This window comes from Prionailurus viverrinus, chromosome B3, assembly GCF_022837055.1.
Source record: "Prionailurus viverrinus isolate Anna chromosome B3, UM_Priviv_1.0, whole genome shotgun sequence".
NCBI lineage: Eukaryota > Metazoa > Chordata > Mammalia > Carnivora > Felidae > Prionailurus > Prionailurus viverrinus.
In genome coordinates this window covers 100,817,874-100,830,182 of record NC_062566.1, presented here as the reverse complement: position 1 = coordinate 100,830,182, position 12,309 = coordinate 100,817,874, and the positions used below count along the sequence as shown (strand labels likewise).

Genomic DNA, 12,309 nt, shown 5'->3' with positions numbered 1-12,309 from the left:
TGATGAATGAGCGTTGTGATATTGACCAAATTGTTTAATTTCTTTAGACTTCAGTTTTCCTATCTGTGTATAGGAGGGCTATTGATGTTCCTATCTCTTGCTGTAAGAATGAAATGAGGTCTTGCATGTAGTAAATACTTACTTGACCTGGAGTAAATGCATAATAAATATGAGTATTTTACATCATTTGTCAATGAAAATTACATATCACTTATCATGCACTACTATGTATTAATTGTTACAATGAGATATTCACATCCTCTCCATGCAACCATGGGACAGGGGCCAGGTGGACATTGTAAGTAAGCAAAGAGGAAGGCACCTAAGACAGCAGGGAGTGTTGAGTGTGGTGTGGTGGGATCACACTCCCTCTGATCCAGACAGATCTTGTTTGTATTGTTGCCAGAAGTATGTGAGCTCACTGATGCCAGATCTTGGAAGTTTTTCAGGATAAGCTGAAAATTTTGATTTTTATGTGAAATATTCTGATTTTTATTTTTATTTTCCTTTTTTAAATATTTTTATTTTTTTAACGTTTATTTATTTTTGAGACAGAGCATGAACAGGGGAGGGTCAGAGAGAGAGAGGGAGACACAGAATCTGAAACAGGCTCCAGGCTCCGAGCTGTCAGCACAGAGCCTGACGCGGGGCTTGAACTCACGAACCGCGAGATCACGACCTGAGCCAAAGTCGGACGCTCAACCGACTGAGCCACCCAGGCGCCCCGAAATATTCTGATTTTTAAAGCATCAGCAATCAATTCACATGTTTACCTATCCTGTTTCATTTTTATTAGTATGCATACCCAAAAAAGAGTCTCTCTTCCTCATTGATCATCCGTTTGTGCTCTTAGATGAGTTCTTCAGACCTCCTTAAGGGCGGGTGGACAGGGTCTGATCCTTCTGTCCACATTGGCCTGTAGGTACCAGGCGTTGGGTAAATGATTAGTGATGGAGTGTATGGTTTAAGGACCATTATCTTGTTTAATTGACGTGCTTGCTACATGTCCTGCTTGTTGTTGTTATCGTTTGAAATCCAGGGCTTATTCTGGGTCTGAAGTTGAACACTTTTTATGTGAATGAAGAAGTGGTTGCCAGTTATATTCTGCTAGACATTCAGTGGGAATTTGTTTAGATTTCTGGCATCCCGTTGTGGGGTCGAACATTTTTCCTTTCCCTTCGCTGGAATGCATACCAGCATCTGCACTCAGGCAGGTAAGAGGGGATTCAATAAACTTAAATGATTCTTTAAATCCACTCTGGGAAGCCAGAGCTGGAAGTTCTTAAGTTCTCTGGAGTTCATGTCGTTAGTAAGCTTAATAATATAAATTTTGTGTATATATTCTATATATCCAGTATTGCATGATAAAATATAAAAGCAGTTAGTTGGCAGGAATATTTAAGATTTTAGCAATGTAATGGAATCCTATAAATTTTGAGTCATCTTAACATTGGGAGCTGCTGAATTTGGTGGATATTATTTCAGAAGCTGCTGGGGTTCCTCGACCCCTTACGATACCAGAGAGCCATCTGCTGGAGATTTGTTTCATATCCTCAAAACAAGTTTAAGTTTTCCTTTTCTGGCTTTTAAGTTTTCTACCCAACTTAATGCCCCAGCTAAAACATCTGGAAACTAAAAGCAGGGTCATCCAAAGTGCATCAGTCTCTCTTTTACTGTGGAAACCATTGTGTTACAGTGGCTTTTGATTATATTTGCATAGGGGTTGCCAGGAAAACACACGCCAACAAATGTTTCTTCTTTTAGAAATATCTCACTGGGATGTGTCCGAATCACTCCCTTTAAGGGGGAAGCAGGAGAAAGACTAATAGGTACTCAGCATCTGCCCAGCCAAGCCACCCCGTTCCCCCCCACCCCCATTCTTTCTTTTCTTCCTGGGCTCTAATTTGTTTACCTTAGGATTAATGTTAAACTTTGCGAAGGAAATTAGAGGGCCGTTAAAAAGAGAAGTGTGACGCTTACAAGACGATGATTCAGACTGATGACTGCTATTTCAAAGAGGCAGAAGGTGCAGGCAAGATCCTCTTCTTCCTGTAAATCAAAGAGAGACAGTTTAGGTTGGGTAGAGTATTACTGCTGGGGTTCTTCCTACCTCCATTATTGGGGTGATGTATTCACAACCAAGGTTCTCTTTGACTCATTAGTAATACTCTGGGGATGCTAGCTACATCTCTAGCTTCTGGAAATCCAAAAATGTCTAAACTGTGACAAAGATGGAATGAGAGACACTGAGGACCTTTGGTGGCAGCTGCCTATTAAATTAATGGGGACCAGACTTTGTAGCAGAGTGAGATCACTCAGGCTGCGACCATGGGGTGACTTTTCTCCCATATGTCCTATTTGATTTCATGGAGAGTTAACCCATGGTTCTGGTCCTGAACAAAATTAAAACTCTTGGTTGTGATAACCTTAGGCAGAAGTGTTTGCAACAAATCAAACAGGCCTGACTTAGACAAAAATTCTGGGTTTAATAAAGCTGTTTGAGGCTCTGCTCCGATATTTAAGCATGCAAGGCAGTTACAACACTAGCTCTGTAGGCTGTAAGGAAAACAAAGCTTATCAGTCTTGCTTTCTGTTGAGCCAACAGTGTAAGCTTAGGGGATAATGCCTGGCAAGCATTTTGAGTCCCTCGGAAGAAAACCCCCATGTAAGTTCGAAGTATTGTTATGGGTTATAAAATAGCTGTTAAGAGAGTCTGTCAGAGAGTGGCCAGACAGATGAACTTGGCTTAGAGAGGATACTGTCTAGACAGATTTTTATTTTTTCGTCTCTGCTACTTGCAATAGGACATTTCTCTGTTGAAGTTGTGGACACACTACTTAATATCACCAGGCATCTCTTAGCCATGTGGCACTTACCTGACATCTCCGTTTAATGTTTTACAACTTTCGTTTTACAGCTTCAGCTCGCCTCAAGCCCAACAATGAGAAATTGAACCAGGTCGCATCCCTGTTGCACACTGAGCTGTCTACTCTCCAAACACCTATGTTTGTTCTTTTTGGCTGACACCTGAGTCAGTGTTTCACGGTGGTTAGGTGTCACAGTTTTTGACAGTGGACATAATCAGCAAGTGACTTGATCTTAGTAAGAATACTGTGGAAAAATCCATTAGCTTCATGGCAAGGCACCTCAGTCAGTGCCTGACGGTGCATCTTGAATTCAGTGGGAGACCCTGAACCGATGCTGGTTCAGCGAGAGTGAATGAGGATTTACGTAATGTGTGTCACGTGCTTGGGAGTGGGAACGGTGAGAAGTGGTGGGAGGATATTGTCTGTCACTAGAGGTGGTTACTCAGAAACCGTCATTACTGCCCCCTTGGCGGCGGTTCGCGTCACTGCGATTGTTTGGTATTACGAAGTAATCAGTGTCAAGTCAGCCTGGGATTAAGGAAGTGCCAGTTGCCAGGATGCATTTTCCGTTCCAGGTCACACAACGAGAAGAAATTCTCAGGCTGAACTCTGTGAACCTTCCCTACCTGGACTGCAGTGTTTTCTCAGGGATTCTCAGGGCGAACAGAACTTTAAGTCTTTGATCACTGTTACTGGGTATCTGTTAACATACGGTAAACCGAGAACAGTTGCTTCTTTTTAGAGGTTCATGTTTTTCTTTTTCTGTTATTTTAATAGGAATACTTGTGTGCGCATGTTTTACATTGACCTACATACTTATTTAGGATTCAGGTAAACGAAAATAAAATTTTAGGTGTAACAAAATTACAAAATTCAGAAAGTATTACCCGATAACTTTTGAATACAGCTTGGTAGTGTTATTTGAATGAGTTCTTCCTTTAGATTTCGTTCTTTGGATCAGGGATCCTGTTATTGTTTTTGGCACAGTTTTATTTGCTGAATGTTTATTTCACGTCATTGCCCTTTGCGTTCAGAGGTGTTCACGACATCCTTGTTGGTCTTGGGTGTAACTAGTTGAAGGCCTGGCTGAAATACAGATGACTGTCTCTTTAGTTTTTATGAATGGAAAATGAATGCGTAAACTGTGGTTTGCTTTGTACCTGTTCTCATATGTTCTTATATGTTGCCTTTGTGCTTGTTGCAAGATTATTCAGAGGAATGTGTTCCTGTTTATTAATTGTTACTCTGTGTATCTTTAGATCTAGGCAGTTGTTAAAAACCTGGATCTAACTCATTGTTTATGCATTCATTCATCTGTCTATCCATTCAACAAATACTTCGTGAGCATTGCTGATTGCCAAGCACTGTGCTCCTCATTGGTGCCACAACAGAGGACAAGACTATCCTTCCTTTATCCTGTGGTTTTCCATCTTTCTGCGTCAAACTGCAATAAAATACATTACTTTGGTAATATTAGGAAAGGTGATCATGCCTTTCTTTGTTACCGATTTGTAGGAGTAGTCACTGTTCCATGGGAAATTGTAGCAGGGTACCGGTGACATACTACTAAAGGTGTTTAGCAGCTACAAAAATGATTGTAGGGGCGCCTGGGTGGCTCAGTCGGTTAAGCGTCCGACTTCGGCTCAGGTCATGATCTCGCGGTCCGTGAGTTCAAGCCCCGCATCAGGCTCTGTGCTGACAGCTCAGAGCCTGGAGCCTGTGTCAGATTCTGTGTCTCTCTCTCTCTGGCCCTCCCCCGTTCATGCTCTGTCTCTCTCTGTCTCAAAAATAAATAAACGTTAAAAAAAAATGATTGTAGACTCCTACAAAATAAGAACATTGTCTGGTGGACAAAGATAACTAGGAAATAAGGTTAGACTAAAAGAGAACTCTCACTCTTGTCTTCCTCCTGTCTTCTCTGCATGCTTCCTGAAACTTCCTTTTTCTAGAGCTGTCTTGTCGGGCTTGCTACATAAGTCCTCAAGTATGAAAAGTGACAAATAGTAAACCTTATAAGTTCCTTTGTGTTTTGAAGGGGGGGATGGGTGGTACAAGGAGAAGGCTTTCCTCCCTTATCCCCCACCGCAGTCAGGGGCCCTCTTTTTTTTCCAGTAGAAATTGTATGCTACTCAATACTGTTTCTGGAGAGAGTATTCCTCCAAGAGAATACTCTGACGTAGAGTATACAACTCATGTCGGGCATTTCGGGACAGGAAGAAGGGGAAGGAAGGCTCTACCAGGGTGTGTGAGTGGAGGAGAGATTATGAGACACGTTGACTTAAGCAATGTCACTGAAATCACATTCTGAAGGTAGTGACCTTCTCGTTGGCCTAGACTTGCTTACATGCATCTCTCTTTTTAGATGTGAAAGCATGGAGTAAGATGACTTTTGAGGTCCTTTTCATTATGTTTATAGCTCTGTGCTTTATTTTGTCTGACTTTGTTGAGGTATAGTTGACAGATAAAGCTCTAAGCAAGATATTTAGAGCGTATAATATGGTGATGGTACACATAACATTGTAAAGGGATTCCCACCATTGGATTGATTAACACTTCTGTCACTTCACGTATTTACTCTTTTTGTGTGAGGACATTTAAGTTTTACTCTCTTAGCACATTTCAGTGATATAATACAGTGTTATCAACTATTGTCAGCACATTATACATTAGGCCTTTGGACCGTATTCATCTCATAGCTGAAAGTTTGTACCCTTTTACCAATATCACCCTATTTTCTTTACACTCTAGCCCCTGGCAACTACTTTTCTACTTTCTGTTTTTGTGAGTTACACTTTAAAAAAAAATTTTTAGATTCCACCTATAAGTGATACCATGTAGTATTTGTCTTTCTCTGTCTGACTTATTTTTTTAAAAAATTTTTGATGTTTATTTATTTTTGAGGGAGGGAGAGAGAGAGAGGGAGGGAGGGAGGGGCAGAGATACAGGGAGACACAGAATCAGAAGCAAGTTCCAGGCTCTGAGTTGTCAGCACAGAGCCTGACGTGGGGCTCGAACTCATGAACCGTGAGATCATGACATGAGCAAAGTCAGATGTTTAACTGACTGAGCCACACAGATGCCCCCCTGACTTATTTCACTCAGCATAATGCCCTTCGGTTTCATCCACATGGCAAATGACAGGATTTCCTTCTTAAAGGCTGAATAATTTTCTGTTATATGTGTATCACATCTTCTTTATCCATTTGTCTGTTAATGGGCACATAGGTTGTTTCCATGCCTTGGCCATTGTGAATTATGTTGCTATGAACACAGGAGTATAGATATCTCTTTAGGATAATGATTTTGTTTCCTTAGGATATATACCCGGATTTGGGATTGCTGGATCATATAGCTCTATGCTTTAAGGAGCAGGGATTAACTGAGCCCATTGAGGGCCAAGTAGAAGTTGTCCTTGGTAGGTGATAGTGGTCAGTGGTCAACAGTTCAATGATGAGAGCTGAAAACTCAGGGCTCGTTGCTCTGGTTTTGTCTTTGTGTTCCTAGGGGATTGATTTCATGTTGTCAAAATCATTCCATCAAGTACAGCTCTTTTAGGTTTGTGGAAAGGAAAGGTAGCTAAAAGTGATTTTATAGTGCTTTAAAAATAAAGAAATGTTCTTTTTGGCCTATGATCAATTTCCGTGTACAGGAGGAAGGTCAGTGAAGCCACCAAATAGTTTTGATGATCCCTGATAATTTTCTCCAAATTCCAAGGAACCCATGCTTTTTCTTTGCTTTAAAATTTTTTTAAATATTTATTTATTTTTGAGAGAGAGAGACACACAGAGACAGAGCATGAGCAAGGGAGGGGCAGAGAGAGAGGGAGACACAGAATCCAAAGCAGGCTCCAGGCTCTGAGCTGTTAGCACAGAGCCCATGCGGGGCTTGAACTCACAAACTATGAGATCATGACCTGAGCTGAAGCCAGATGCTTAACTGACCGAGTCACCCAGGCGCCTCTCCATACTTTTTCTCTATCCAATTTCTTCCTCGGCTTCTGTTTAATTAGAGTCCCTGGTCCATATTCCCCCCCCCCCCCCGCCCCCTCTAGCTTTACTGGAAGTATGTGAGTTTAAGGTGTACCACATGATGATTTGATACACTTAACATGTTGCAAAATGGTTACCCAAGAAGGTTAGTTAACATTTCCATCTCCTCACATAATTAACTATTTTTTGTGGTGATAATATTTAAGATCTACTCTCATAATAATTTTCAACTATATAATACGATATTTTTTTAAAATGTTCATTTATTTTGACAGAGAGAGAGAGAGAGAGAGCAAGTGAGCGAGCACAAGCATGAGTCGGGGAGGAGCAGAGAGAGAGAGAGGGAGAGAGAGAATGCCAATATATTCATCATCCTTCTCATGAACTGTGAGATCTCATGAACATCATCGATCTCATGAACTGTGAGATCATGACCTGAGCCCAAATCAAGTGTAACTGGCTGAGCCACCCAGGCTCCCCTGCCGTATTGCTAATTATAGTCACCGTACTGTACATTAGATGCCCAGAACTTATTTGTGTTATTGTTGGGAGTTTGTACCTGGTCCATCTTTAGCCACTCCCTTCACACACAACCAACCATCCATCTCCTTTCCCCACCCCTCCCCCACTAAGCTCTCCTCCCCAAATCTGCTGCTCTGTTAAATCTGCCTACTCTACCCTTCCACACAGGCCTGAAGCCAAGCAACCGAACGTGGCTGGAGAAAAACACAACCGTCTTAACATGTCTCACTTTGAATTTATGATGCCGCATCTCACGTGGGCCCACAGGGCTGCCTGCCAGTCCTGCCACATTTTCCAGGGGAATTCACTGGCCCGTTTTCCACAATGACTATTTCACACTTTCAAACCACCAACATTTCTTTTTTTTTCCCTTCTTAGTTTCTCATTTGACTGAGAAAATCAAAGAAAGACGAAGGCAACTCTCACATGTTCCCGTCCGCAGATCTATCCTTCTGCCTACACCTGTGCCCACTGCGGTGGAAGGTGTGTGGGAGCCGGCCCGTGCGCTGGATCCCATCCCTTCCCAGTGTTGGCACGGAAGGCAACCTTACGTAGTGGCCACCATGGGCGAGGCTTAGTTCTGAGTGCCTTAGGTGTTCACTAACACAGTCCTTACCACAGCCCTGTGAGGTGTAGGAATCACGCTGGTTTTACAGATGACCGAGCTGAGGCACAGTAACTTGTCCCGAATCCCACGGTCATGGTACCTTTGCGTGGCTCAAGTCCACATATGCAACCACGCTGCCACACCTCGTCTCCAGACATTCTTCCAGCAGCCCTCTCCCCTCCCTCCTGAGTCGTCAATATTCCCCGCTCTGCCAGATCTTACCCCGCAAGTTACAAGCAAATTCTAGCGTCTCCTATTTTAAGCTACCTTGGACCCTGCATCTCTCTCCGGCTACCCCCTTCTGTCCCTGCTCTTTTTTTCAAAAAATTTTCATGCGCTTTCTTTTCTTTTTTTCTTTTCTTTTTTTTTTTTTTTTTTTAGTATTTGTTGCATCTACTGTCTTTTTTTCTAATTTTCTTTTCAACCATTCCTGTCTGGCTTTTATCCCTGTCATTCCACGCAGACACCTTGTGTCAAGTCACTAATCACCTCCAAAGTGTCAGAGCCAGAGGTAATGTCAGTGACAGAATTCTCAAATTCTTACTCAGGCCCTCAGAAATGTTTTATTCCTTTGGTTCCCTTGATACCGCACTCGTTTTGGTTTTTCTCTTACCTTGGTGGTCACTTCTTTGCTGGATCCCCCCTCTGTTGGCCAACTTCTAACTCAGGGCTTGGTCTGGATCACGTTCCCTTTTTCCTTTTGCCACACTCATTCTCTTGGCGATCTCAACCAGTCTCAAGGCTGTCAATATCATCTTTTTTTTTTAAATTTAATTTTTAATTTTTTTAAATTTACATCCAAATTAGTTAGGATATAGTGAAACAATGATTTCAGGAGTAGATTCCTTAATGCCCCTTACCCATTTAGCCCATCCCCCCTCCCACAACCCCTCCAGTAACCCTCAGTTTGTTCTCCATATTTATGAGTCTCTTCTGTTTTGTCCCCCTCCCTGTTTTTAGATTATTTTTGTTTCCCTTCCCTTATGTTCATCTGTTTTGTCTCTTAAAGTCCTCATAGGAGTGAAGTCATATGATTTTTGTCTTTCTCTGACTAATTTCACTTAGCATAATACCTTCCAGTTCCATCCACGTAGTTGCAAATGGCAAGATTTCATTCTTTTTGATTGCCCAGTAATACTCCATTGTGTGTGTGTGTGTGTGTGTGTGTGTGTGTGTGTGTGTATATATATATATATACCACATCTTCTTTATCCATTCATCCATCGATGGACATTTGGACTCTTCCCATACCTTGGCTATTGTTGATAGTGCTACCAAAAACATTGGGGTGAAATGTGCCCCTTCAAAACAGCATACCTGTATCCCTCGGATAAATGCCTAGTAGTGCAATTTCTGGGTCATAGGGTAGTTCTATTTTTAGTTTTTTGAGGGACCTTCATACTGTTTTCCAGAGTGGCTGCACCAGCTTGTATTCCCATGTCAATATCATTTCTAAATTGATGACTCCTAGATTTCCATCTCTAGCTTTGATCTTCCCAAGGCTTCTGGCGTTTCCATTTGGAAGTCATAGGCATAGCAATCACATAATTAATCTGTCTCAGATAAAATTCTTGATTTTGCTCTTTACCCTTCAGTTCCTAGCTTTAATAAAGTGAGACCTTCCTTCCACATCCCACATCGTAATTATCAGCAGGACTCTCTCTACCTTCAGACTGCCTTCACATTACATCCTAAATCTGACCATCTCTTCCAACATCCCTTGTCCAAAGCACTGTCATCTTATCCCCTGCGTTTTGAAATAGCCTCCTAATGGGTCTCTTTGCTAATTTGAAATAGCCTCCTAATTTGTTTCTTGCTCTGATATAGTCTGTTTTTCATCCTGCAGTCAGTCATTGCTCATAAATATATATCAGATCTGGCCCCTGCCTACCCCCTCACCTCATTTCCTGTCCCTTCCTGCTTCCTGGGGCCCAGTCTTTGTCATTCTTTGAACACAGCATACATCTGCCCCAAGGCTTTTGTTTTTGCTGTTCCTTCTGTTCTCTGCTACTGGGAATGCCCTTCCTGTAGATATTGACCTAAATTAAAGAGTATTAATTATTTTGGTATAATCTCTTTTCAAACTTTTCCTTGATCTCCCCCTCCAAAAAAGCAGGGACTGGAACTTTCCATCTTCTTTTCATTTTAAAAAAAAAATGTTGATATATTTTTGAGAGAGGGAGAGGGAGAGGGAGAGGGAGAGAGAGAGAGAGAGAGAGAGACGGAGAATCCCAAACAGGCTTCTCACTGTCATTGCAGAGCCCAACGTGGGGCTTGAACTCACAAATCATGAGATCATGACCTGCGCCAAAATCAAGAGTCAGGTGCTCAACTGACTGAGTCACCCAGGCACCCCTTCTTTGCAGTTTTAATCAGAGTGTAATGTTGTATTATGTATCTGTTTGCTATGTATCCCCTTGAGTGCGTATCAGCTCCATGAAGGCAGAGACATTATTGCTTTATTCCTAGTGCCTGGAACTAGGTGCTTGATAAATAGTTATTCAATTTTTGGAATAGTGAGAGGTATTAAGTCCTACAAAGATAAGGGATATATAAGAATGAAAAAGATTAGGTGTAATATTTTTTAAAAGTTAAAAAAAAAACCCTGTAAATGATAGGTGAAAAGGAATGTGCATGGAGAAAATTGTCTAGAAGTAGAAAAACAGAGCTCAGAATTGCTGGGTGGCTCTAATCTTCCCTCTTCCCTTCTCCACCATCCCGAGAGAGTTCCCTGTTGCATAACTGCCATGTCGAGAGCCAAGAGAAGAGATCAAGGGGAAGGCCTTCAGTGAAGCTTCAGGGACTTCAGGGGTGCATCCGTGGTGAGGGTGGGCCTCAGAGTATTCTTAGGAAATTAAAATTGGTGAAACAAAGTCAAATTGGGGATCTTATGTTTCCTAAACCTACTCCTCTTGAAGCATTGAATGTGACAAATCGTGAATTCAACTCTTATGATGATGGTAACCACAATGATTTTTTTTTTTCAAGTGGTGCTTTTCTGACTGTCTTTGATCAATATCCTATTTCCTAATCTCCTTTAAAGTTGGAATGAGAATAATTGATGTAATTGTTTCCAGCTCCTTGGGTCCCTCCTCCAACAGGAGCCAGGAGTGGTATATATACCTCTCACTTAACATGTTGTGAATTCTACTCACTGATGGGGAAGAAGAGTAGAAGGAAAATTGTGCCAAAGTAATGAATTCTTTTGTTTAGTATTATAAGATATAAAAGGATTGGGACATTCCCTTTAAACCCTGTTAGTATTTTAGTATACTTTTCTAATGGGCAAAGCTTTTCTCTTTAATTGGAGTCTGGTTGACACACAATGTTACATTAGTTTTAGGTGTACAACATAGTGATGCGACAAGTTTATATGTTGTGCTGAGTTGACTACGAGTGCAGCTATCACCTGTCACCATACTACACTATTACATACCATCGGCTGTGTTTCTTCTGCTGCACCTTTTATCCTTGTGACTTATTCATTCCATAACTGGAAGCTTCTATCTTCCATTCCCTTTCACCCCTTTTGCCCACTTCCCATCCTTTTTCCTTCTGACCACTATCAGTTTGTTGTCTGTATTTATGGGTCTGTTTCTGCTTTAAGTTTGTTTGTTTATTCATTTGTTTTCGTTTTTAGATTCTACATATAAGTGAAATCATATGGTATTTGTCTTTCTCTGCTGACTTATTTCATTGTGTCTGCTGGCATAATACCCCTTAGGTCCATCCGTGTTATTACAAATGGCAAGGTCTCATTCTTTTTTATGACAAATATTCCATAGTGTGTGTGTGTGTGTGTGTGTGTGTGTGTGTGTATACACCCCACATCTTTATCCGTTCTTCTATCCATGGATAGATGTTTCCATATCTTGGCTATTGTAAATAATGCCGCAATAAGCATAAGGGTGCATAAATCTTTTTGAATTAGTGTCTTTGTTTTCTTTGGGTAAATATCCAGTAGTGGAATCACTGGATCCTATGGTCTTTATATTTTTAACTTTTTGAGGCATCTACTTACTTTTTTCCACAGTGGCTGCACCAATTTGCATTCCCACCAACAGTGCACAGGCTTATTTTTTCTTCACATCTTCAACAACATTTTTATTTAATGTTTTTTTGATTCTAGCCATTCTCACAGGTGTAAGGTGATATCTCATTGTATTTTTATTTGCACTTCCCTGATGATGAGTGATGTTGAGCATCTTTTCATGTGTCTGGTGACCATCCGTATCTTCTTTGGGAAAATGTCTATTCAGGTTTTCTGCCCATTTTTTAACTGGATTATTTGTCTTTTTGGTGTTGAGTTATATAAATTTTTTAT

At 41.2% G+C, this 12,309-nt stretch overlaps 1 protein-coding gene across 1 annotated transcript in view; it reads left to right on the top strand.

Moving 5' to 3' along the window:
* Positions 1 to 12,309, top strand: part of ARMH4 (armadillo like helical domain containing 4) — a 128,113-nt gene that overhangs the window by 27,448 nt on the left and 88,356 nt on the right. The window lies entirely within an intron of this gene.